Source organism: Microcaecilia unicolor, chromosome 3 (assembly GCF_901765095.1).
Source record: "Microcaecilia unicolor chromosome 3, aMicUni1.1, whole genome shotgun sequence".
Classification (NCBI taxonomy): domain Eukaryota; kingdom Metazoa; phylum Chordata; class Amphibia; order Gymnophiona; family Siphonopidae; genus Microcaecilia; species Microcaecilia unicolor.
Genome location: NC_044033.1, coordinates 35,638,000 through 35,659,881, shown reverse-complemented (window position 1 = coordinate 35,659,881; position 21,882 = coordinate 35,638,000). Strand labels below are relative to the sequence as shown.

The 21,882-nt window shown below is 42.5% G+C and overlaps 1 protein-coding gene across 4 annotated transcripts in view; it reads right to left on the bottom strand.

Annotated features, from left to right (window-relative positions):
• LOC115465392 (stonin-1-like) overlaps positions 1-18,161 on the bottom strand; it is an 81,197-nt gene extending 63,036 nt beyond the window's left edge. For 2 of the 4 annotated variants that reach the window (XM_030195831.1, XM_030195834.1), the window contains exons 1-3: positions 17,969-18,161; positions 1,565-1,608; positions 1,394-1,448 (exon numbers count right to left, since the gene is read on the bottom strand). The gene's annotated coding sequence lies outside the window, so the exon portion shown is untranslated. The remainder of the gene's footprint in view (positions 1-1,393; positions 1,449-1,564; positions 1,609-17,968) is intronic. The other 2 variants (XM_030195832.1, XM_030195833.1) reach the window with 2 other exon arrangements.
• Between the last annotated feature and the right edge of the window lie 3,721 nt (positions 18,162-21,882).

Genomic DNA, 21,882 nt, shown 5'->3' with positions numbered 1-21,882 from the left:
CGCGCTAACTTCGAAATTACTGCAGGGCACCTGTGCTACACCGGCGGTAGCGTCAATTTAGCTCACGCTACCCGCACGTTAGACCTACCACAGTTTTGTAAAACGGCTGCTTTCTACTTCAGGAAGCAGGTGAAAATTTAGCTGCTGCTTCTATCAAAGGCCTGGGAGAAGAGCCAACTAGTTTGTCATGTACACAAGGACTAAGACCAGTTGCACATACCGTAACAAGACTTGATCTCAGCTAAAGCAGAAGTAGAACACCCCTGGCCCGCCCATGCAATTCCCACGGTCATGCCCCCTTCTGGTTGTGTGCACTGTTATAGAATAGCATGTAGGTAGATGTGTGCTCAAATCCAAATTGGCAACACTTAGGGCTGATTAGCACCCAATTAGTACAAATTGGCTTGTTAGGCAATTTAGTTGGGTGTACACCTTGAATCAGCTCCCAACTATCGGCACCCATTTTTGTGCACCATATATAGAATCTAGGGGAATGTGTATGGTTCCTTGAATATTTTTACTGCTCTGTCTATTGCTTATGTCTAGCTTATTCTTGCTGTAGTGCACAAGAGGCAATGATCTGCAACTAAGATTAACAATAAACCAACAAAAGTCACAGTATGTGTACGTTCAATGTCTGCCACATATGTGATCAAGTGATAAAATCAAAGTGAAAAAAAACCACCATTGATGCATACTCAGAGAAATGTGCTCTATAGACACATAGGGCCCTGGTTACCAAGGTGCACTAGCGTTTTTAGAGCGTGCTAACCGTGCAGACGCCCATAGAATATTATGGGCATCTACACAGTTAGAGTGCATTAATGCTTAGCTTGCGCTAAAAATGTTAATGCGCCTCTAGCGCAGCTTAGTAAACAGGGCCCATACAGTTTTAAGCAATATTGACAAAATGGTGTCTTACCCCCCCCCCCTTTTTTTTTTAACTAAGCTGCGCTAGCAGCTGGTATACTAATGCTGACACAGTCCATTCACTTTGAATGGGCTGTGTCGGTGTTGCCATGCAGCTTAGTAACAGAGGGGTTAGTGAATAATTTGCAATACAGCTTGTCATATTCAAAATTACAGCAAAAAGTGAAAAAAACAAAACAAAAAAAATGCATGCTTGAAGCCAACCAAGGGCCCTGTTTACTAAGGTGCGCTAATGTAATTAGCACGCGCTAAACACTAGAGATGTCCATATATTCCTATGGGTGTCTCTATTGTTACTGCACACTAATTTTTAGCGCATGCTAAAAACGCCAGCACGCCTATTGCGGGGCTTAGTAAACAGGGCCCTAAATGTATTAGTGCTCAAACACCAAAATCAGATACCTGCATGCATAACTATGTATAGTCTTTCTTTAAAATACTTAAAACCAAGAGGGACACATACCTATTGGGGATTAAAACAAAAGCTCCCCCAAATAGTTAGATCCAATCCAAACAGCCTGAAAAGGGTGGGAAAAAAGTAAATTCCTCTTATAACTGAACAAAACTACCAAGATAAACCAACACTTAAATCACTAAAAATAATTGAACTATAAAAAGGATTCAATATACTTACAAACCAGAACTTCAGAATTCAAAGGGACAGCATTCCCATCAGCACTGTGCAAAACAAAGAATCTGTCATCATGTTTCAGCTGCTAGCTAAATATGCCCCTTCACAGGTCAGGGGTCAAGCTATACACTGAATCTAAAAAAAAAAAATCCTATACAATACAAAATTTAATATTGCTTATATACTGGTAAAACAACTAAGGGCCCTGTTTACTAAGCCGTGCTATAGGCGCATGCTAACGCTAGAGACACCCACAGGAATATATAGGTGTCTCTAGTGTTAGCGCGCACTAAAAACGCTAGCGCACCTTAGTAATCAGGGCCCCAAAAAAGGTGCTTGTGAGTAATTTTAAACACTTTTTTCATTTAAAAAAAACATTTAAAAAATTTGATCTTCCAAAAATATGCAAATCTTAAAAAGAAGGGTGGGAATAGATACAGCTCATTGGTACCCTCCTCAAATTTTTTTTTAAGCAAAAAACACTTCATAAATCATTTTTTTTTTAAACACATTTGAACTGTGAAAATTCATGCATTCCTGCGGACATCTTGATTTTGCATTTCAATGATGCAATTATAAAGTTCCAGGAAGAGGTGAAAACTGAACTTGTATGGCTTAGAAACATAATATTTAAAAAAAAATACAAAACAGGCTAAAAACATGTAAAAATGGATGGACAGACCAGATACTTTCACATAAAAAGTGCACATAATAGAAACCATGATGAAATAAATACAATCATCATAATGAATAAATCATGAGCTAGAATACATGCAAAAAACTTCCAACTTTTTTTTATAACAATTAAAACACATATGTGAAACAGCAATTAAGCATGACATGAAATCATATATTGAACAAACTGATGACAAATCTTTACAGTAACACTGATAAAAACATATGGGGTAAACTTCATAATATTAGTACATTTTTATTTTTGTTACATTTGTACCCCGTGCTTTCCCACTCACGGCAGGCTCAATGCGACTTACATGGGGCAATGGAGAGTTAAGTGACTTGCCCAGAGTCACAAGGAGCTGCCTGTGCCTGAAGTGGGAATCAAACTCAGTTCCTCAGTTCCCCAGGACCAAAGTCCACCACCCTAACCACTAAGCCACTCCTCCACTCCCATACATATACTAACTCATAATTAAAAGTCATCTGGTCATCCCATGAAAATGTCCCCCTTTTGGTGATTACAAAAATACTAATAAATCAAACTCCTGGTTTAGTCCACTTGGAGGCATATTTTCAAAGCACTTAGATTTACAAAGTTACATAGAGGCTTATTTCCGAAGCACTTAGACTTACAAAGTTTCATAGTAACCTATGGAACTTTGTAAGTCTGAGGGGGTCTTTTACTAAAGAGAATAAAATGGGACCTGCTGCAGATAACTCGAGCTAACCTTTAGTAAAAGACCCCATTAAGTGCTTCAAAAAGCCCCTTGATGTCACTGTCCTATCTAAAAATTAATTTTTGTTCTTATAGAAGATTTCTTTCTTTATCTCCACCTCTCCACTGTGGGATCACTTTTACATAAAACTGTAAATCTCAACTCTTCAAATTTATGTCCTTTCTCACACATATGCTCAATTAATGGTTTTTCTACCGCGTTGCAATGGCACTCCTATGCTCAATAATTCACTTATTCAGCACATGCTTGTTTATATTAGCACTCTCTGCCCTTCCTGTCCCACGAAAAATAGATACAGTATGGCGTCACTATCCCTGTTCGTCATGCTCGGTCTGTCATGTGAATTCTAAATTAAAGGCCCAGTTTACAAAGGCATGCTAGCGTTTTTAGCACACGCTAACCATGTTGACGCCCATAGGAATGTTATGGGCATCTCCACGGTTAGCGCGTGCTAATTTTTACCATGCACTAAAACAACTAGCACGCCTTTGTAAACAGGGCCCTAAGAATTTTGTATATCCAGTTACAGGAGATGTATTTGAGTTGCGCCATTATTCAAATTGTAAAACCACACGTGTCATTTATGTTGTTGTCTGCCCGTGTAGAATGTTATACATTGGAAAAACCAAGCATGCTCGCTGTGCAATAGGTCTTGGTGCTACTTTTTTCTTGTGAAATATCCTTGTGAATGCTTAAATTGCGTCCTCACTGTTATGTAAGTTTCTTGGTGTTACGATAATAAGCTGGATGGTCAGAGGCTGGTTTTTGACAATATCTTTGTTGTTAAGCATGTAGGGGAAGGGTAGCTCCTTAATTTGTCTTTTTATTTCATTGTTAGCCATGTCCTTTGTGTTCTTCCTTGGGTCCTTTCACTTTGGAAGGGGGAAAGATATTTTTGGTGTAGTGGGGAGGGGAGCAATAAGAGAAAGAAAGACTGGTGGGTATCCAGGATATGGGAAACAATGAGTTAATTGCCATCCAGGATATGGAAAGCAAACAGATACCATCCACACTGTTGAGCATGCTCAGGGAAGGGAGGATGACTGCTTTTAAAGGACTGATTTATTAAATCCCCCCCCCCCCCCCCCCGACATTGAATTGAAAGACAGACTTCATAAATCAGTTTCTAGAAGAAGTGCTGTAGATCTTGGAGGGAATTAGCTGGTTAAACATAAGTAGAGACAACATAGGGAAAGGGGGAGAGTGAGAGGCCTCAGTCCCTGGCTCCTATGTTTTTGGGCCAGTTCCTAAATAAATACACAGAAATTTTGTTGGGGCCTAGTCTGTGGTCTTTGATTATACTATTTGTCAATGATGTTTTATTTTGTAATCCACTTTTTTATTTTCTTATATATAGGTAAATCAAATCCAATGAATAAATACATAAAGTTTCAGATAATAGCTAAAAAACAAGGCAATAAGTAAGTCAATAAATGGTTTGAAGCACCAAAAGCTTATGAAGTGAAACCTAATCTCCCCCTGGTTAGGTGAGTGCAGAGAGAGAATATAGCAAATAATATTAAATTATAACAATCAAACACCACAAAATAAAGTTCAGTGGGATGACATGTTCCAGGGGGTACAAAGTTTTAGAATAAAAACAATATTATGATACAATAGGAGAGGGAGTAAACTTAGGTCAGTAAAACCATAAGTAACTATTTATTAATCAAGCAGGTGGTAAATGCATGGCATAGTCCCCAGATTAAAGTAATATGGGTGGAGATCATATGATGCCATGAGAGGATAAAGACGTGTTTTTCCTCTCAGGGCGCCCTCCGCACTGAATTTGGAAATATCAATCATAAATCCTCGCTGAATGTATTGGAATTAATACTTAATATACCACAGAACACATGGGCAGATACATTTGTGCAGTTCAAGGAGAAATGGTGAGCAAAGGACAGCGGCAGGTGAAGGAAAAGCAAAAAACAGTCGACTCCATGATGGAGGAGCTTTCCCCACTGGCACCTATGTTTATAGAACCGCAGCTGGAGCAACTAACGGCAGCAGTGGGGAAGTTGCTGGAACCTAAGTTTGGCCAAATACTGGAACAATTATCCGGTACGGAGACGCTTTTGGTGGATAACATGTGCCGGGCAGGAAAATTGGAAATGAGAGTGTTGACGTTGGAGGACCAGGCCCCACAAAACTTTGCACTAGTTGCAGCCCTCGAAAAACGCATTACAGAACATGCGGAGAAGTTGTTGGACCTTGAAAATAAGTCCCACCAACAAAATTTGAGGATCATAAGGAATGTCAAGTCAAATGCAAAGCGCTGATAAGGCAGGCTAAGAGGGACTTCGAAATAAAGATTGCGTTGGAGGCAAAAACACATAGTAAAATTTTTTTTTAGGTATATTAAAAGCAGGAAGCCAGCAAAAGAATCGGTTGGACCGCTAGATGACCGAGGAGTAAAAAGGGCGATCAGGGAAGACAAAGCCGTAGCGGAGAGATTAAATTAATTCTTTGCTTCGGTCTTCACTGAGGAAGATTTGGGTGAGATACCGGTGCCAGAAATGGTATTCAAAGCTGACGAGTCGAAGAAACTGAATGAATTCTCTATAAACCTGGAGGGTGTAATGGGGCAGTTCTACAAACTGAAGAGTAGCAAATCTCCTGGACCAGATGGTATTCATCCCAGAATACTGATAGAACTGAAAAATGAACTTGCAGAACTATTGTTAGTAATATGTAATTTATCCTTAAAATCGAGCGTGGTACCGGAAGATTAGAGGGTGGCCAATGTAACGACAATTTTTTTAAAAAGGTTCCAGAGGAGATCCGGGAAATTATAGACCAGTGAGTCTGATGTCGGTGCTGGGCAAAATGGTAGAGACTATTATAAAGAACAAAATTACAGAGCATATTCAAAAGCATGGATAAGGGACGCCCAAGTTTTGCTGAGGACGTCCGCGCAAAACGTCCCGGTGGAGGGGCGGGGAAACAATAATATGGTCGGGGACGCCCAAATCTTAACATTTAGGTCATCCTTAGAGATGGTCGTCCCTAGACTTGGTCGATTCTGATTTTCGCTGATAATGGAAACTAAGAACGCCCATCTCAGAAACGACCAAATGCAAGCCCTTTGGTCGTGACAGGAGTCAGCATTCGTACTGCACTGGTCCCCCGCACATGCCAGGACACCAACCGAGCACCCTAGGGGGCACTGCAGTGGACTTCAGAAATTGCTCCCAGGAACATAGCTCCCTTACCTTGGGTGCTGAGCCCCCCAAAACCCACTACCCACCACTGTACACCACTACCATAGCCCTTACTGGTGAAGGGGGGCACCTAGATGTGGGTACAGTGGGTTTCTGGTGGGTTTTGGAGGGCTCACATTTACCACCAAAAGTGTAACAGGTAGGAAGGGGGATGGGCCTGGGTCCGCCTGCCTGAAGTGCACTGCACCCAGTAAAACTCCTCCTTCCTGTACACATCAATTGATTTGATTTCTTACTTTATTTCTTGTCTATTAGATTGTAAGCTCTTTGAGCAGGGACTGTCTTTCTTCTATGTTTGTGCAGCGCTGCGTACGCCTTGTAGTGCTATAGAAATGCTAAATAGTAGTAGTAGTAGTAGTAAAACTGCTCCAGGGACCTGCATACTGCTGTGATGGACCCGAGTACGACATTTGAGGCTGGCATAGAGGCTGGCACAAAATATTTTTAAAGATGTTTTTTTGAGGGTGGGAGGGGGTTAGTGACCACTTGGGGGAGTAAGGGGAGGTGATCCCCGATTCTCTCCGGTGATCATCTGGTCAGTTCGAGCACCTTTTTGTGGCTTGGTTGTAAGAAAAACTGGACCAGGTAAAGTCGTCCAAGTGTTCGTCAGGGACGCCCTTTTTTTCCCATTATAGGGCGAGGACGCCCATGTGTTAGGCACGCCCAAGTCCCGCCTTTGCTACGCCTCCGACACGTCCCCGTGAACTTTGGTCATCCCCGCGACGGAAAGCAGTTGGGTACGCCCAAAATCGGCTTTCAATTATGCCGATTTGGCCAACCCTGTGAGAAGGACGCCCATTTTCCGATTTGTGTCGAAAGATGGGCGTCCTTCTCTTACGAAAATAAGCCTGATAGTCAACATGGATTTAGTGAAGGGAAATCTTTCCTCACCAATCTACTACATTTCTTTGAAGGGGTGAACAAACATTTGGATAAAGGTGAGCCGGTTGATATTGTGTAGCTGGATTTTCAGAAGGCGTTTGACAAAGTACCTCATGAAAGACTCCAGAGAAAATTGGAGAGTCATGGGATAGGAGGTAGTGTTCTACTGTAGATTAAAAACTGGTTAAAAGATAGAAAACAGAGAGTAGGGTTAAATGTTCAGTATTCTCAATGGAGAAGGGTAGTTAGTGGGATTCCCCAGGGGTCTGTGCTCGGACCGCTGCTTTTTAACATATTTATGAATGACCTACAGATAGGAGTAACTAGTGAGGTAATTAAATTTGCTGATGACACAAAGTTATTCAAAGTTGTTAAATCGTGGGAGGATTGTGAAAAATTACAAGAGGACCTTACGAGACTGGGAGACTAGGATTCTAAATGGCAGATGATATTTAATGTGAGCAAGTGCAAATTGATGCATGTGGGAAAGAGGAACCCGAATTATAGCTATGTCATGCAAGGATCCACGTTAGGAGTCACAGACCAAGAAAGGGATCTATGTGTCGTCGTTGATGATACGTTGAAACCTTCTGCTCAGTGTGCTGCGGCGGCTAAGAAAGTAAATAGAATGTTAGGTATTATTAGGAAAGGAATGGCAAACAAAAATGAGGACGTTATAATGCCTTTGTATCGTTCCATGGTGCGACCGCACCTCGAATATTGTGTTAAATTCTGGTCGCCGCATCTCAAAAAAGATATGGTGGAATTAGAAAAGGTGCAGAGAAGGGCGACGAAAATGATAAAGGGGATTGGACGACTTCCCTATGAGGAAAGGCTAAAGCGGCTAGGGCTCTTCAGCTTGTAATTAAACTCTGGAATTTGTTGCTGGAGAATGTGGTAAAGGCGGTTAGCTTAGCAGAGTTCCAAAAAGGTTTGGACGGCTTCCTAAAGGAAAAAGTCCATTGACCATTATTAAATTGGACTTGGGGAAATCCATATTTCTGGGATAAGCAGTATAAAATGTTTTATATTTTTTTGGGATCTTGCGTATTTGTGACCTGGATTGGCCACTGTTGGAAACAGGATGCTGGGCTTGATGGACCTTTGGTCTGTCCCAGTATGGCAATACTTATGTACTTATATCGAAGCCCAGCCTTTCCACTAGCACAGGGTAGAGGAGTTTTCGGTATGGGCGAGAAAAGGATTAAGATATTTGTTTCATGTTGTGACAAAAGGAGGAAAATTAAAACCTTTTCAAGCATTACAAAGAACTTATGATCTGCCCTCTTCTCATGGATTTGCATATATGCAACTTTAGCATCACGTCAATTCTTTGCAATGGACAGACCTAACGGAAGATGTACACGAGATGATGTCTGGGGCCCTAACACTTGGGGGAACTCAGGGAGTGCCTCTATCATACCACCATAGATATCTGCAAGATAGCATTCCCGACATATCCTACAAGGCCCTAGCATTCACATGGACACGAGACCTAGCAAAGGACATTCCCTACAATTTATTGCAGGACTTCATAGCCTATATACACAGACACATGACATCCATTCAGCATAAGGAGACACTGTACAAATTCGTAATGAGACTATATATTTCTCCCCATTGTGCACGACAGGCTGGAGTTTCTGCAGAAGGAAAGTGCCCCGAGTGTGGCTCAGAGAGAGCACATTTGAAACACATGTTTTGGCATTGTAAACACATTACAAAATTTTGGGAGTCACTACTTAGGATATTGTCTGGATGGTGGGATCAATCCATTACAATGTGCCCTTTGCTTCTATTTGACCAACCGGAAGACGTACCACCTACGCTAGAGGGCTTCAAATCCTTTTTAAGATATACTATGCTCTTTGGAATAAAGACAATACTGTATGTATGGCTGCAACCCTCCTTACAATGATGGAGATTGTATATGATAGAACGACGGAGGATGAATAGGCTTGGAATTCATGACCTAGACAGTACAGTAGGGCGCAGATTTATAGCAACCTGGGAACTCTTCTGGCTGACATTATCCCACCAAGCACACAGCAGATTATTGAATAAAATGTATGGACTCTTTACAATGAGAGGAGAGGGAGGAATCATGAACAGTTGAGTTTTCTCTTCCTTCCATCCCTTCCTTCCCCCTTTTTTTTCCTCTTCTCCTCTGAAGAGATTGTTTCTCCAAATGTAACACATTTCTCATTGGTTGATGTGGTTGGAACTAGGTAGAGGAAGAGGAGGGGAAAGAAAGGTGAGGAGAGTGGGAGTTTGGACATAAACATCTATGGTATAATACATGTTTACTGCAACTAGCCAAGTGGAACCAGATAAGTCATAGTCTACGTAATGTTAGTGAAGTGTTGAACTGTTATTTTTTTGTTTGTTTGTTACATTTGTACCCCGCGCTTTCCCACTCATGGCAGGCTCAATGCGGCTTGGAATACAGACGCATAACTGGAACATTGTCTTGGTTGGTTGCAATGTGCATTGGATTTCATTTGTATACCAATAAAGAGATTTAAACATAAAGTAATATGGGCAAAAACTTACTAGAATTCAAGTAGGACTGGGATGAGGACATGTGCTCTTTAAACGGAGGTAAACTGGGTTAAGGCCAGAGGTCACGTAGAATTTTTTTTTTTTTACAGCAGGTAGGTAAAACAAAACAAAAAAAAGATGATTTAGAGGCTAGTTTTCATATCACATAGACTTACAATGTTACTATCGGGCTCATTTTCAAACCAGAAAAATGTCCAAAAAGTGGCAAAAAAGCAACATTAGGACACTTTTCTGCCAAACCTGGAAGTTTTTGTGCCACAATGGGACAAAACAAAAATCCAGGGCTACAATTTAGATGTTTTGGTCTAGACCTGTTTTTATCACAACTAAGTCACAAAAATGTGCCTTAAATGACCAGATGACCACTGGAAAGATTTAAGGTATGACCCTCCTTACTCCCCCAGTGGTCGACCCCCTTCCACCCCCCAAAAATGTGAAAGAAATACTACATACCAGCTTCTATGAAAGCTTCAGATGTTATGGCCAATCCTATTAGAGAAACATGCAGGTCCCTGTAGTAGCCCAGTGGCTGGTGCAGTGCACTGTAGAAAAGGGGACCCAGGTCCATATCCCAACTCTGTTACACTTGTGGTGGAACTTGCAAGCCCTCTAAAGCTCACCAAAAACCTGCTGTACCTACAAATACCTAATGTACCTGAATACAACTCATCTTGAGCTACTACTGAAAAGATGTGAGCAAAATCTAAATAAATAAATGTGACACTTGCAGTCATAAGGGTTATTGTAGTGGTACAGTAGGTTTTTTGAGAACTTGCCATACAAGATAAGGGATCAGCGGTGAGATGTGTACCTGAGACCTTTTAAGTGAAGTCCACTGCAGTGCCCCCTAGGGTGCCCCACAGCTCTGCTGGGATGTCTGTGTGGCCAGGCTACTACGAATGCTGGCTCCTCCTACATCCCAATGGCTTGATTTTGTGCATTTTTCACTTGGACTTTTTTTTTCCAAAAATGGTCAAAAAAAGATAAACATACAGAATACAACAATGTCTAGCAAATGGCCATTTTTGAAACAAAAATATATGAGACCCTGTTTACTAAGCCAAGCTACAGGCAAGTTAGTGCTTTTAGCAAGCGCTGTGTAGGCGCTGAATTAATTTGGGGTTAATTATCCCCTAGATTCTGCCTGGTACTGCAGTTCAGCTGTCTAGTACCAGAGAGAACCTCGAGAAGGCTGATTGCATCTCAAAACTGACTCCATCCCTGAACAGAATAGTGCACTTATTGTTTAACCAAACCAAGGAATTATTAACAGATATTAATAAAGAGAAGGAGAGATAATATAGTTCCAAAGGTTATAAAATTATTCTTACTTACCAATGACACCAAAGAATATACAAGTGGCATGTACAATCAATTAGTTGTAGGAATATAATTCCCCAGTTGCAAACAGGTGCTATCTGGGTCTTAGTCTATAATGTTATATTTTACTACTCAAAGCCAATTAATAGATATCAAGGACTCAAAGCTCACTCAAGGGAAAGCAATTACTTAGCCAATTAGATATTGTGCATTGGTTTCCCCTGGAGAGAGGGAAGTAGTGGACGCCTCTCTCCCCTGAAGCAGGAAGTACGCTAATTTTTATAGGTTTACTCAGGATATGGGTAAGCACATCTGATTAGATCTATGTTAATGTCATGGTTAGCACTGAATGGCTTATGCTAATGAGTCACTTCAAATCTTAAACATGTTCTCATCCTTAGCTTGCTTAACCACAAACTTTTGCAATTCCCTTGCACCTGGCTGTTCTGACCACCAACTTTTCCTTTCCCACTATCATGCCGAACAATGTCACTCTGTCAGTTAGACCCCCCACCCTTGTGATTTCCTGCTGTTCTGCAGTGCTCCAACACTGGAGGTCAAAACAGAGTTACACAAGCCTGCAAGCTTTTCTCTCATTTTGGAGCCTGAACCAAGGTCAGGCCTGGGCTACCAAATAACAATACAGCGCCCACAATATTCCTATGGATGCCTATACAGTAAGCATGTGCTAATTTTGTGCACGCACTAAAAATGCTAACGCACCTTAGTAAACAGGGCCCATAGCGAAAATCACTATATTCACCACTTGAATTTTAGACTTTTCAGCAAAACATCCAAAGTTGAACTGAGACGTTATATCGAAAATGGCCCTCCACATAACTTTGTAAGACCACGCGCACCAAAATGTATATCACTATCATTCAATGTATTCATGTAGGACTTTATTCACACCCAATCACTAAATATACATCACAATAGATCTCCCTTTGCATGAAGAGCACGAATGTACATGTGATTTTGCAGAAACAATTTTCCTTATGCCAGTGAGGTAGTATAATACCACAGTTAACAAAAATTAACATGTTTTACGCTACACAGAAGTTCTGCTTGGATTGTTATAAAATTAGGTCATGACAAAAAAGACACAAGGTGCAAATTAGCATACTTGTACACACCAACAAACTAGGCACAATTTCTGTAGAATTTACGCGATCTTTGAGCCATCAGTTAGGCTGCAGTTTTCTTTTGAAAGGCTCTTGTCTGGAAGGGCAAAACAAGGTTTCCTTGTCGGGACACTATATTAAATTATAGTGGAAGATGACAGATTGTTGAAGTGACGTCTTAAGATCTTCAGCTCACTTGTTTATATAATTATATTGCAGCACTGAATATATCCAGTTAGATACCACACAGTTCCCTTCAGAAGATAAGTGGAATTATAATGATTACCTAGTTTTGACTATTGATTAATGACATTTAAATTTAAAAATGAATACAGAAGATATCGAGACGTTAAGACAAATGGAGTTTTTTGTAGGACCTATGATGGTGTCTTTTGGATGGAAGCCTCTAGTTCAGTGAGGCTTTCGTTACACTGAAGTCTCTTTTCTCCATTATTTTTCTCTACATAAATTAAGGAAGCATTGATAATGAGATTTTGGTCTTTTTTAATGTTTTACTCTTCTCCACTCTAATAGTGTTTGGTCATTTTTTGTAGGATTTATGCTACATTTTTGTAAAAACACTTAGGTTCCTGTGTGTCTCAATAAAACAGGGCAAGAAGCAGGGACAGACTGACCCTTCAGGCAACTGGGCAGTGTCCGAGGGACCAGAGGCTCCGCCTGGTTGTCCACTACCACACAGTACAGCCCCCCCCCCCCCCCCCCCCCCCCCCCCCAGGGCCCTGGTAGTCTAGTGAACTCTGCCACTATACTCCCTGGTGCCACCATGTTTTAAAAATGGCAGACGAGGCTCTCTGCGGCAGTCTTGCAAGACTGTCAAGACCCACAGGAAGTCTCGACAGTCATTTTGAGAAAATGGTGCTGCGCAGAGTAGCAGCACCAGGCAGGTAAGAAAGAGTGGGGTTCTTTCCTGCCATCAAAGAAGCCACTAGACCACCAGGGCCCTTCAAGGTAGGGGGCGGCAGTAGTGTGTGGGGAGGGTGGCAGTAGTGCGGGTGGTGGTGGGGCCCGAGTACTCTCATTCCGCCCCTGGCAAGAAGGCACCTATTAACCTAGTGCCCTATAATACAATTACCCTCTAAAGGTGGAATTCAATAAAATAATGCCCATACTTAAGCGATAGGTTGATCCGTGCTATGTTAGTAAATGTAAAGAGTGCTCTGCACAGAACAGCCTTCACAGAATACTAGCTTTGTGAGCATTTATGCCTACCAAAGGCTGGTGTAAATGCTTGCTCCCAACGAACGGCAGTTAAGCGTGCAAATGTGTATATTCTGTAATACGGAGCCTAAATGCCCCTTCCATGGTCACACTCCCTTTGGAGTTGCATGATATGATTAATTGTAATTTGATTTATCAATCAAGAAGAATGAATCTTTTAAAAATTACTAAACAAATGGAAAACAAATTAAATCAGCCTGCTAGAGAGAAAACCAGTAAACACAATTTAAGTGCATCATTGTTTTCACAGAGTACTTCTACACATTCCATCCTGACCTGATCCAGGTCTTAAAGCTTCCACAATACAATTACACCATTACCCCAGAACCCATAGGTCACACTGTTCTTTTCATACACTCAAGCTGAGTGTATAAAAGGAATTCCACAGTAAACAGGAGGAATTCAGTAAATGGCACCCAAAGTTAGGTGCTGGGTTGATCCGCGCTAAGCCAGTATTCTGTAAAGGGTGCTCTGCATGGAGCAACCTTTACAGAATACTAGCTAAACTTGCATCTCACACCTAACTTTGAGCATGAGAACTTATGCTTTGACTGTACCACAGAAAGGCAGTATATCAAATCCCATTACCCTTTACCTCTTACATCTGCTAAAAGTTTATTTTATTTATTTATTTGTTACATTTGTATCCCACATTTTCCCACCTATTTGCAGGCTCAATGTGGCTTACATAGTGCCGGAATGACATTTGCTGTTTCCGGTGTGAACAAATACATTGTGCTGTTGTGGTAAGATGAAGTTTATGTGGCAAAGCCACAGAATAGTCATGGTGCGGAGAAGTAGTGTTGTGATCAGACGTGCTTTGGTTTTCTTATGTAGCCATGGAGGCATATTTTCAAAGCACTTAGCCTTCCAAAGTTCCATAGAAACCTATGGAACTTTGGAAGGCTAAGTGCTTTGAAAATATGCCTCATGGTCTGTCTGTTAACTTGGGTCGGGATGGTATGTTTTTTGAACAGGGTGGTTTTTAGTATCTTCCGGAAGTTTAGGTGGTCGTAGGTTGTTTTCACTGCTTTTGGTAGCGCGTTCCACAGTTGTGTGCTTATGTAGGAGAAGCTGGATGCATAAGTAAATTTGTATTTAAGACCTTTGCAGCTTGGGTAATGTAGGTAGCGATATGATCGTGTTGAATTGGAGGCTTTTTTGGTTGGTAGGTCGATTAAGTCTATCATGTATCCTGGAACATTACCATAGAGAATTTTATGAACCATGGTGCAGATTTTAAAGGCGATGCGTTCTTTGATTGGAAGCCAGTGTAGTTTTTCTCGGAGGGGTTTTATCGTTTATTGTTTATTCATTTACTAGACTGTTACTTGTTACAGAAGTAAATCAGAATGGTTTACAATATGATATAACATTAAAAAACAGTAAATAAACATACTTTGAAGTCCATTTGTGATAGGAAAGTACAGCAAAAACATTAAAATATAACATTAAAAAACTGTAAATAAACATACTCTGAAATCCATTTGTGATAGGAAAGCACAACAAAAACAAACATCCTTCATACAAATTTCACAAGCTAAGATCGTAATCCCTTCCTTCTCTTGTCTTTATATTAAACATTATTTTCAAATGAATCTCGAAAAAAATGTGTTTTTAAAATTTTGCAAAAGTGAGTATAGGAATCTTCAAGCCTAAGCTCTTTAGGAAGACAATTCCAGAGTGTAGGGGCTAAGAAGAAAAATGCAGATGTTCGCGCTGATTCCCATCTAACTTTAGATGGAGATGGAATTACCAGTCTGTTGTCTGTCAATGACCGAAGTGTCTGAGTCGATGTATAAGGAATAATGAGATTAGACAAATATTATGGACTAGATAAATAAAATGCTTTATGTGTCAGTATAAGAATTTTGAATTTTATCCTAGCTTCTATTGGGAGCCAGTGCAGTTGATATAACAGTGGAGTAATCCTGTCATATTTTGAAGCTCTAGAAATAATGCATGCTGCTGTATTTTGAATCATCTGTAATCGTTTTAAATTAAGTTTTGAAAGACCTGCATAAACTATATAATAGTCTAAACGTGATATAATATAAGAATAAGTTAGTGTACATAATGAAGGTTTATTTAAAGAATTTCTTGTTGAGCGTAGTTTGTGCAGTTGATAAAGATTTATCACATCAGATATTTGCTTACTGAAGGATAAGGAAGAGTCAATAATAATACCTAGATATCTAAATAACTGTACCGTAGGTATTTGTTTACCGAACAAAGTAGGTGTTAAAGATGGAATAGGCCCAGGGCCCGTTATCCATGAAGTTATTGTTTTTGCATTTTCGAATCGCGTTTTTCCAAATATGAGTCTAGCTGCCGTGTTTTGACCGGTTTGAAGTTTCTTTAATGCTGTACATTCTCATATCCAACTGACGGCAATTGCGTGAGTAAATGACTTTATTCTGTAACATTGCATCTAAATCCTGGGAACACCCCTGACCCGCCCATGCCCCTCCCATGTCCACACCCCTTTAGAGCTGTGCACTATAGGATTTAGGCACATATGTTATAGAAAAGGACATAGGGCAGATCCACGTGTAACCTGAAATGAGTGCTGATTAACAGGAGCATCGCAAGCACCAAATGCGCCCTGTGTGATGCACCTCCAATTGATTTGGGGCCCTCTTGCCCCGCCCACTTTGGTGAAAGCACAAGGGAAGCCAACAGATGACTTCCCTTGCGCCCTGTGTGGCCACACAGCTTGCTACAGCCCTGCCAATTAACGCCAATTATTGATTGTTAATACCTCATTAACTAATTTATGGGTTGGGCAACATATATAGAATCCAGGGGAGAATATTTCAGTCCAACTTACTCTTTAGTAAGTACAGACATTGTTCCTTTAAGACAGCAGCACACGCCCACTGTTCCTTCTAAGCTGAGAGGAATCCTCCAACTGCATTACTGCCAGTAGGGAGTGGTGCTTCAATACTGTGTTTTCAATCACTAGGGGTAGCAGGTTCCCTGGAGTCCTGCAGAGCTTGCCTGTCTCTCCTACTGAAAATGTGATAGTGAAACAGCACCCCCTACTGGCAGGTTTGTAGGTGGAGGACCCCCACTCAGCTTAGAGAGGACAGTAGTCCCACCAAATCCTCGGGCCACTAACAGGTCAGGTTTTCAGGATATCCCCAAAAGCTTACACATTTACTACCTCCATTGTATGCACATCTCTCATGTGTATTCATTAGCAATATCCTGAAAATGTAACTCACTGGCAGTAAATACCACTGCCTTAAGGTGTCTCCAGCTTTACTTCAAGTAAACGTTTTGTGACTTTAGCTGTAACCCTCCTCATATTTCAAATCATTCTTGAAACTTTAAGTTACTAGTAAAAATTCTCCTGTGGGCAATTGCAAATAAAAATATGTTACTCTGCTCTTGGTAATAAAGTTTGGGAAGGACACCACAGGCAGCCAATGTAAATCATATTCTCCGATAGTTAAATATCAGAGTATATTTACCTTTTCTACTCTTCATCCAATCCTAAAGGGAATAACAACAAACAAGCTGTATCCTGTAGGTGATTTTTTTTTTTAATGGGATGACCTCAAAGCACTTGGCACTAGCTTTTGAGTTCTACTCCCTGGATTATCCTTTGCTTCTTTACAGGGGTGTGCGCCAGTATTTTGCTCAAAGACATCCCTTACAATTTGTTGATCTTTATTTCTAGGTATGTAAGTTGACTAACACGCCAACTCCAGCTCTGTAAAAACTTCAATAAAGTGATGTGGTCGCCATGTTAGTCCACTTTTAAAAGTAATAACTAGAAATAAAACAATACATAGAAAAGAAGATAATCACTTTTGGGGGTTTTTTTCCCCATAACAAAGATCTGGGTTTTCTAGCCCACATAAAATTCCACTGCTTTGATACTTTCTTATCTACTATCCATCTCTCCGTCTCTCATTCATCCAGCAGCCCCCCCCCCCCCCCCGTTCCTCATCTTAACCCACCCCACCCTCTTCCTGTGCGACTGTCATTTGAATGCTTTTGTGTTTCACTTACCTATACTGATATTTGTCAACATTTGCTTATTTTTGATCTAAAGGGGTTGCCTTCGAAAGATAATCAAAAAATGTATTTAGTCCAATAAAAGCGGTACCGTCTTATTTTCTTTTCTAATGTTTTATTTCTATTTGTAAAAATTTAAAAATCCATCCAAGCCACGGAAGCAAAGGCATCGCCAGACCCTAAGGACAAGATCTGACTGCAAATTAAAACTTCTACCGCTCTCAGGCGCCGAGAATATAATTAAATGTCCGGGAACCCACTGCGAATACCAAATCAGGGTTTTTGTTTTTTTTTCTCTTAACCAGCTTTTTACTTGTTGCTTCACAACTGCTCGACTCCTGGAGGGATGCTGCTGTCCTTTCAGTGGAAGCACTGCAGAACAGCTACGTCTCCAGGAAGCAAGAAAAACAAAGCGGCCCGGGAATTTCGCCGCAGACTTCTGCGTTTATGTAGTTCTTCTGCCCAAATACTTTTCCCTCCGCAGAGACTTCTGAAAGCGCGGGTGTTAAAATGTTATTTTGGTTTGTTTTTTTTTAACACGCTGTTACTTATCGCCGCTATAAGAAAAGGCGGTCGTGGTATTAGTTACAACAAGCATTAGTTTTGTGCACTTACTTGCTGAAAGCAGAGAAAAAAGTTCCCCTTCCAATCGCGCTCGCTCCGACTGTGACTCTTCCTCGGCGGCCCGCGTACTGCGTAGTCCTCGCGCACAATATGCCAAGACAGGAGGACCCCGTCCAAAACTGCTGCTAACGAAAGAACCAGCCTCTGCGGGGAAAGAAACGCTAGCTGACACGTCACTGGAGAGGGAAAGCACCCCCCCCCCCCCCCCCCCCTCACCTCAATGGAGTATCACTGTCAAAAGAACCGGCAATGAGTTTCCTCACCGCGGGGCTTGGAGGAGGCACTCCACCGGCTCTTACAAATATGGGAGCAAGGTAAAAACCGGATTTCACGGATGTCCATAGCATTCCATTTATCACCTTAAAGAGCCGTTGCCCGTCGCGTGCAGCCTATCCAAGGAATGAGAAGAAGCGGGTCGCGCGGACAGTCACTCACTGCTGCAGGATAGGAGCCGAGCTCGCGCACAACCCACCACACAACCGTGTCTACCAATCGGAGCACGAGGCTGCAGTCATCTCACCCCCGTGCCTTCCGAGTTCCGACGACTTGAGGCTTCGGGCGGGCTGACAAAGGAAGTGTTGGAAATGGAAAAAGAAAAACAAAATTGGGGTAGGGTGTTGAAATGTGGATGTTTGTGAGCGGCCAACCAGTGCCGGAAGCTACAGTTTTCCCAGAGTCGGATAATGCCAATCCTGATAGGATTAGAACCAGGCGCAGGCTTGGAAGAATAGTTGACCGATAGTCTGGCTGGCTGGCAGCCAGCCTTTTCCACAACGTTACGCTGGGACAGATTCCCAGTCCCAACTCTCAGTCCAACAAAACTTCAGCACAATTGGCGTAAAAAAAAAAAAAACCAACAACAACTTAAGACTTGATTCACCTTAGTTTGCAAACTCCAGAAAAGACATAAATAGAGGTTCAACTATTTTTTCCTAAAATAAACATTTTCTACGTCTTGCAACCCTACCAGTGACTTAGAATTTTAAGTTCACTGTATTCCTTAGAGTAGAAGAGCATCTCAAAACACTCTCTTTGATGTGTTTGTGGTGTATTAAAAACAATTTTAATCTCAGCACCCGTGGGGGGGGGGGGGGTCTATTCTCGTTCACGCTAATTGTTTGTGTGCCAGTGGCGTACCTAGGGTAGTTGACACCCGGGGCCGGTCATTTTTTAACACCCCCCCCCCCCCCCCAAATCCAGTACTAGGCATGCCGAGAATACAAAACACTCAGGACCTATAGAGCAATTCTACCATACCATAAGCAGTCATTTCTATGAGTCACACAAGGAAAAGGAAAGCATCTTAAACACTACAGTGAGCACTAGAACATCAATTCATCTATTGTAAAATGAAACCAGACAGAACAGTACAGATCGTAGATCCTGCACAGTCAATGCCAACTGAAAGCCATGTCTTTTTCACAAACACAGATACACCCTAATCCACTATAGAATAAGTAATCATAAACTTTCTATTTAGACAAAAATTAAACTGAACCCCCGATGCCAGACTCTGCATACAATGCAACACCACAGAAACAGAAAACGTCCCCTAGTACTGTGCAAAATATAAAGACAGCAGATGTAAATTTGAAAAAACTAACAAATACCAATCACCACTTTACAAATTAACAAATAGAAATAAAACAAATAATATCATTTTATTGGACTAATACATTTAGCTTTCAGAGACCAAAATCTCCTTCCTCAGGTCAATACAGTATAGTGCTGTTACATTATCCTATCCTGACCTGAGGAAGGGGGTTTTGTTCTCTGAAAGTTAAGTCAAAATGTATTAAAATTAGTCCAATAAAAAGATGACCTTATTTACATGTTCTACTTATAAACATTTATTAACACAGCTACAATACTATATCCTAAAGCAAAATAATTAAAATATATATTTACAGTTTGTCGTCTCTGGTTTCTGCTTTCCTCATCTTCTTTTCACTGTCTTCCTTCCATCCAGCATGTCTTCGCTCACTCTCTGCCATCCAGTGTCTGCCCTCTCTAATGTCCTTTCCATCCAGTGTCTGCCCTCTCTCTCTGTCCCTTCCATCCACTGTCTGCCCCAGTCTGCCATCTCTCTGTCTTCCTTCCATCCACATCTGCCCTTTATTTCTGCCCCTTCCATCCACCATCTGCCCCAGTCTGCCATCTCTCTCTCTCCCTTCCATCCACATCTGCCCTCTATCTCTGCCCCTTACATCCACCATTTACCCCAGTCTGCCCTCTTTCTCTCTCCCCCTTCCACCCACCATCTGCCCTTTCTCTCTGCCCCTTCAATCCGTCTGCCCTCCCTCTCCCATCCATCCAAGGTCTGCCCTCTCTCACGCTCCCCACTTCCATCCAGGGTCTGTCCCCTCTCTCTCTGCCCCCTCTTTTCAGCCCCCTTATTCCACCTGCCCCTAGTTCCAGCCCCAGCCCACATCTCCCACCTGCCCCCCTTTTCAGCCCCACTATCCCACCAGTCCCCAGCCCTTTTCTCCCATCAGTCCCGAGCTTCAGCCCCAGCCAGTTCTCCCTGTCCCCTTTAAAGCCCCCAGTTTCAGCCCCTGCCCCGTTTCAGCCCCCAGTTCCAGTACTAGCCCCCTTATCCCAAATACCCTCCTTTTCAGCCCCCAGTTCCAGCCCCCTTCATCCACCACATGCCTTGCATCCCCCCTTTTCAGCCCCAGACCCATTCTCCCACCTGCCCCAGGCATGGACCCATTTTTCCTCCTGCCCCCTTGTCAGACCCCCAGACCCCTTCTCCCCTATGACCACCCCCACCCTCCCCAATCCCCTTCTCCCCTATGACCACCCCCACCCTCCCCAATCCCCTTCTTCCCTCTGAGCACCCTCACCCTCCCCAATCCCCTTCTCCCCTCTAAGCACCCTCCCCAATCCCCTTCTCCCCTATGAGCACCCCCACCCTCTCTATTCCCCTTCTCCCCTATGAGCACCCCCACCCTCCCCAATCCCCTTCTCCCCTATGACCACCCTCCCCAATCCCCTTCTTCCCTCTGACCACCCTCCCCAATCCCCTTCTCCCCTATGAGCACCCCCACCCTCTCCAATCCCCTTCTCCCCTATGAGCACCCCCACCCTCCCCAATCCCCTTCTCCCCTATGACCACCCTCCCCAATCCCCTTCTCCCCTCTGAGCCCCCCCTCCATCAAGAGGCCTGAGCCCTCTTCACCCTAAAGCCACCACCCTGCTTTTTTTTTTTTTAATCCGTGCAGCGATGCAGGCAGCGCCTGGCGTCTGCCCTGCATGAACTGAAAAGAGGAAATCGCTTTGCTGACGTCGGGCCTTCCCTCGCTTGTTGTCCCGCCCTCTTTTGAGGTAACTTTCTATTTCCTCGAGGGCGGGACAACAAGCGAGGGAAGGCCCGACGTCAGCAAAGCGATTTCCTCTTTTCAGTTCATGCAGGGCAGACGCCAGGCGCTGCCTGCATCGGCGATCGCTGCATGGATTTAAAAAAAACTGTCGGCTTTCGCGGAGCACCCCCCACCCGCTGACACCCGGGGCGGACCGCCCCCACCCCCTTGGTACGCCACTGTTGTGTGCTCCAATATTTCCTGTGTAGTGTTCATTCTGGCTCTGTGTATTTAAATTTGTCCAGCCACTATTGCCAACCATTTTTGTGATTCACCTTTGTGAAGAGTTATTTATGCAGGAAACTGAACTCGCCATATTCAGTGCTCATGCATAGGCGCCCCGTATAAGAGACTTGGGAAGCCTCCCCAGCCCAACCGTCACCTTCCATTCGCCGATGCTGCAGCAAATGAGAAGTTTGGGTGTCATTTTGGATGCCCATCTATCTTTTAAGCAACAGGGGGGGCAGGTTGAGATCTGTTTTTAAATTAAAACCAGTGTTGTGTACTTATGACTTTCGGATCATGGTACAATGTGTAATTTTA